Here is a 5835-nt window from a genome sequence, read left to right as displayed (position 1 = left end):
ATGGAGGACAGCGAAAGCTGGAGGCCTTTGCACGATGATGATATTGTCAGTCCTGATAGGCAGACAGATATTGAAAACAAAGAAATATCATCATCGAACGAAAGAACATGCAAAGTATACAAGAGGCGATGGTATGTGCTGTTCGTGTTCACGGTAACCTCGATGGTATCGAACATGGTGGAACACTTGGGGTCCTATCCAAAGATCATGTAGGCTTGTGTTCGGTTGGGAAAAATGGACAGTTCTCTTGCTGTCGTCGCTGGGAGCGATCGGTCCTACCATGGGTGCTTTTCCTTCAACGTGGCTGATGGATACGAAAGGTATTTTGCTCCTTAAATAACATGCATTTAAAAAATTCAATAGAAGAAAACCTTCAGCCTATATTTTCATATGAATTGTTTACAATCTTGCGCCCACATGTAGAGGTGTTATAATCCTTTCATCGTAAGGAACAAGATATTTAATTTTGAGATAATAGGGGAAAATCATCAAAATGCCAAGCAAGAGTAACCCGACATTAAAACTGAAAATGATGTTTACATAATTAATTATGTATTTATGAATGTTAGAATGTCTTTCGTAATTTTTGAAGAGGGCATATCAATTGCTCATTTACTTCCGCGACAATTTTGGTGAGTACATAACTGAGTTTAAAAGAGTTTTGTCCTCAAGTTTGTGTAAGTGTATGGCTCCCTCAAAAACGTCAATATCAATGTCATTGTTCTTAATGTCACGCTGAACTTCTTTAATGTTCCTGGAGCCTCTTAAACTGAATAGAGCAGATTGCAAAAGCGCAAACAAAACTTGAGCTGTTATACCCAGGAGATCGCTGTGGAATATTGCTCTTCTTTCTCTGAGGCAATGAGCTCTGAAATTTCTCTTCATATTTATTGATTTTGATCAGATGAGGATTTTATTGATTCTTTAAACCCTGGGCTCCAAGTCATCCATGTATTGACATTTTCTGTACAAAAGAACCTAATTGGACTAACGTTGAATGAGAAGTTGACAGGCTTAAGAAAAAAGGGGGCCTAGACCATTTCAGGTCCTCTCTCTCAACTCTCCACAAATTATTTTCATTGTAGAAAATTTGTTCCTCTACCTTAAGTGTTACATTTCTTTTTCAGCAGTTCTTAAACCCTTTACACCCTAACATCAGTATACATATTCTCCTTACTTTTCTATATATATCTCTTAAGGTGCTGACAACGAGAATGTGTTTTATTTTATATAATAAACTCAGTAATGCATGCATTCTGATTAGTTCAAGTGGCACACGAGGTGCAGCCAAGTGTGTCACTGATGTTCTTACCACATTTTGACATCCTCTGTGATCTATTACTGAACAGACACACAGCAACTTGAAATCTGTTCGTTAAATAGAGAGCTTCTTTAGTTGGTGATCAATTTTCCTTATATTCTTGTGACCTTAATGTATGATTAGGGGTGATAATATTAAAAGGAGAAATTAGGTGCCAGTCTCTCTAAGTCAGGTCAAAGGGTTGAGCCTTGCAAGAAGCACATTCCCCCAAATGGATTTCTGTTAATTCATGATTTTATTAAATTTGACTGTTATTATGTCTTCCTTCTTTGCAGGTTTAAGGTTATCTGTTCAGGTTACATCTACAATGCTTCTGGTTGGCAAAGTAATTCAAGTGATTCCTTTTCATGACCTCACAGTAAGAACTATTTTAATTTTCATTGGCCATCTTATAGCAATGCTGCCAAGCTTTATACCAAATGGAGCTCCACCCTTGGTGTCAACAACTTGGTTTCCTCCAAGTGAACGCACAACTGCTACAGCCATTGGTACCCTGGCTGCTAATTTTGGAGCTGCCCTGGCTTTCTTTATTGGACCTACAATGATACCTGAGACAAATGATACCTTTGAGGGTAACAAGCATAATTTGACAGACAAGGATGTTAAGTTCATTGAAGGCAGACTCGTGGATTACTTCTATGTACAGATTGGAATTGCAGCATTTCTCTTTTTGTGTGTTACCATCTATTTTCCTTCTAAACCACCTCTTCCTCCGAGTATAACACAATTAACAAGAAAACAAACCAAAACTGGATATGTAGAAGGAATTAAAATTCTGATAACCAATTGGTCCTATTGGTTGTTGATCTTTGTTTTTGCAGCATCATTTGGCATCTATTCTGGTTGGTTATCAGTTTTGGACCTTGCTGTTCAGCCATTTAAAATTGATGAGAAAACTTCTGGATTGCTGGGAACTGGTGGAAGTTTAGCTGGAATTGTTTCTGGAATTATTATTGCAAGGTAAAAACCTTGTTTTTGTAAGGTTATATTTTATTATTTACAGGTTATTCTGGTTCTGCTATTTGCTAATCTCAATCCTTTCAACCTTACCACACCACATTCACTGTTACATGTTTTCTTGTACTGCATTTTCCACAAACTACAAAGATTGTCTTTTCTTTCTCAACATAAAAAAAGAGAAAAAATTTCAGGAAAAGCCCTTATAACCTGTTAAAACACTACATTATGACATTATGAGTTGAGCATATAACAACATTTACATTCCATGTTGCCATTCATCCTCTCAGTAAGAGACTTGCATTAGACTAGGTTCAAATACCATATGGTAAGGGATAGAACCAGTAGCAAGTGTGATCGGGGTGGGAAGGGGTGAAAGGCTGGTAGAGTAAAAGCCAAAAAAAAAAATCCTAATAAATTTTGAAGAAATATTTTTAATCTTAGGTAGATAAAGAAAAGAAATCTTGCACTCCCTTGAAGATTTTCACCCTTTATCACTTTTTTAATGGTACAACAGGGGGGTTGGAATCTCTTTATGTTTAACCCTCTAACTCCAAGGTCTGATTGTTAATTCTCCCCTCTTGCTGCTACACAATTCCCTGTGAATTAATTAGAAGAATATGGTGTAGGATCAAGATAACAACTTCTTCCTGATGAGTTTTAGTATTCTCTTTAACTGTTTGCTAGAATACACATGGATATCATAGGGAGAAGTTACATGTTAATCACTTCTGGGAGTTAACCCAAAGGTTTATAATGCCTATAATTATATGGCATGAGAGTCCTGAGGTGAATCCGAAAATTCTGATCGGTTTTTACTTGGTTGGGATTTTTTCATGTGGACCAAATACAAGCCAGGAAACGGTCATAAGCCTTCTACGTTTGTTGGAAAAAGCCAGCAAATTCAAAATAAACAAGTTTGTTACTTGTGTTATATATTAATTAGATACTTCCTAATCTCGTTTGCTCTAGCTGTACAAGCAAATATAGGCCCTTGGTCATTTTTGTACAGCTGTTGCACTAGTAACTAAGTGGGTAACAAAGAAGTCAATTGTTATTGGTTGTTTTATGGTACAAGTCTTTTTCCTTTGTTGTCAGGTCAGCAGATATTGTAAAGCGGTGGACTAAGGAAATCCTTGTGGGTCTTCTCACTGGCACTACTATAATGCAGCTGATCTTCACTCTGACTTGTTCTCAAATCTTGCCCTTTTCCCAGGAGCTTTTATTTGCTTCAATTATCTGCAGTAGGTTGTTGTTTAACTGCACAATTCCACTTCTGTTTGAGCTTATTATGGAGTGTGTTTACCCTGTGGGGGAGGGGACATCTGCCGGCATAGGCCTTGTTCTGGGTAATACAATGATATTTGTGTTTGATGCAGCCTTCATGTTTCCCATGTCTAATGTCCAATGGATGAACTTGGTTAGTGTAGGTGGCATTGCAGTTTGTGTTCCTCTGCTTCTAGCCTATAAGAGTCAATATCGAAGGCTTGATGTGGATGCTGATTGAATGAACCACCACCACCATCCTAAACTATAATCAGTTCCTCCTTTTTGGGAAATCCGTTGTGCAAATAATTACTGTTGGGGCAGCACTTGGAACTTTGGAAGTGAGGTGTATGCCTTAAATTTTTTTCTTTTTTATTTTTTCGACTTACCATAAAGAAGGGAAAAAGAAGAATTGCTCATAGTCTACTGTCTTCCACTCAGAAGCTGCTTTGATCATTTTTGAGTGGTTAAAAGTATTTTTATACATTACAATATATTTCTCAATATTTAATGAAGATCTTAGGATGGAAAAGTTGAAAATTGAGTTTTCACATAAAACAACTTGGTAGAGTTAACTCATGGGCAAAAAATTTTAATTTTTTTTCTTTTGGGTCACTTAGATGTATGATGGAAGGTGCAAAGGAGCCAGAGATTTGGTTGATATTTTTAGGAATATTTTCAATTTTTGATACTTACTAAGTACAAGTGAGTTTGAAAACAAAAATGTATTTGTATATTAATACATATTTTTTGATATTTCACGAAGACCTTAGGTTGAAAAGTTGAAAATTGAGTTTCCACATAAAACAACTTGGTAGAGTTAATCTATGGACAAGTATTTTGATTTTTTTTCTTTTTTGGTCACTTAAATGCATGATGGAAGGTACAAAGTACCCAGAGATTTGGTTGATCTATTTAGGAATATTTTCAATTTTTGGTACTTATTAAGTACAAGGAAGTTTAGAAACAGAAAAATACCAACATGGTTAAACCAACTGTACCAGGAAAAGTAAAAAAACTTTTAGAGTGTAAAATCATGTTTTGTTCAAAAGACAATTAAGTTAGTATGTTGGAGTCATTAAAATGGGCAGACAAACGAGGTAAATAAAGGTTGTATATTGTCTTATAAGTCAGGTAGAAACTGTCATTAAGATTATGGTTGCTGCAGTTGTATATGGTGTACTTTATATTTACCAATTATTCACTAACACTGAGGTGTATAATTGTCATAATGTTTTATACCACAAAGATACCAAAATATCAGTTTATTTCTTTCCTTTACAAAAAAAAAAAAAATGGTCAGAAATTATACTCCTTATGCCCAATTTTGTCTCATCTTCAGCTTGGAGGTGAAAAGTGCTTGTTATTCACTTCCAAACTAGCCAATCAGGGTGTGCGAAAAGCGTTATTTAATTAGTGTGGTATCTACTAATACTTATGACACTGCATATGCCCATGTTTGTAGACCCTTGCTATCTCCTCTGCTGCATCTCAATGCGTCACTTAGTGGTGCAGAGTGGTCTGGTCAAGCATCAGTAGTACAATCCCCTCCCCTCCCCTCCCCTGCCCAATGCATTTGACACTCGACAATCCTCTATTCATGGGGACTTTGTCTAATCAGCAGCAGAAGGAAACCTAGCGGTCAATCATGCAATCATGTAACGCAACCTGCAGCAAAAGTCAGGTAAAGATGCCATTCTCAATCAATTACCAACGGTATTATTTTTTTCCGCACGGTCCTAATAGCGTAAGGGAAGGGTGGGGGTGGGCAAACGCATAGTGCACAATGACGAGAAGGGGCTGGGTCAAACTTCACGCCAGAGAAACAACCTCTCTCGTCCGCTTCTTGTTGCATATTGAGGAGATGTCACTCTTTGATGGGGGAGGAACAGTTGGTTAATAGTCTTCGCAAGGAAGCCCTTCGGAGATATGTTGAACTCTGGATTTGACCGTTAAGATTCTCAATAAACCATAATACTCTAGTTCGTTTTCGTCTTACGGGTTTGAGGAAAAAATCTCGGTAATGTACTTCAGAGCTATCTAATGATCTAATGACATGTAGAAATAAGACGACTGATGATAGATCTAACTTATAAGCCAAAGGTGCGCAGAATCTTTTTAACAACGCTAAAGTAGGCTTAATTTCTTTTCTTGTAGAAGGCTTTTCCGAAACCATTGAGCTCTTTCTCGTAACAACAAAACCCGACGCTCAACAGTGTTGTCCCCGGAGGAACTTGTTGGAACATTTTTCAAGATGGTCGAGGGGTCCGTAAAAAAAATTACCTTCTTTC

At 37.0% G+C, this 5835-nt stretch overlaps 1 pseudogene across 1 annotated transcript; it reads left to right on the top strand.

The window, feature by feature from the left end:
• Positions 1-3906, top strand: LOC149040359 (solute carrier family 49 member 4-like; annotated as a pseudogene). The gene is made up of 3 exons (XR_016179739.1): positions 1-320; positions 1597-2281; positions 3377-3906. The product of XR_016179739.1 is annotated as a solute carrier family 49 member 4-like (transcript).
• Positions 3907-5835: the final 1929 nt, after the last annotated feature.

The sequence above is a fragment of the Pocillopora damicornis genome, chromosome 9, assembly GCF_964200805.1.
Source record: "Pocillopora damicornis chromosome 9, jaPocDami1.2, whole genome shotgun sequence".
Lineage (NCBI taxonomy): Eukaryota > Metazoa > Cnidaria > Anthozoa > Scleractinia > Pocilloporidae > Pocillopora > Pocillopora damicornis.
Note: the sequence above shows the minus strand (reverse complement) of the source record. Positions and strands in the feature narration are given on the sequence as shown.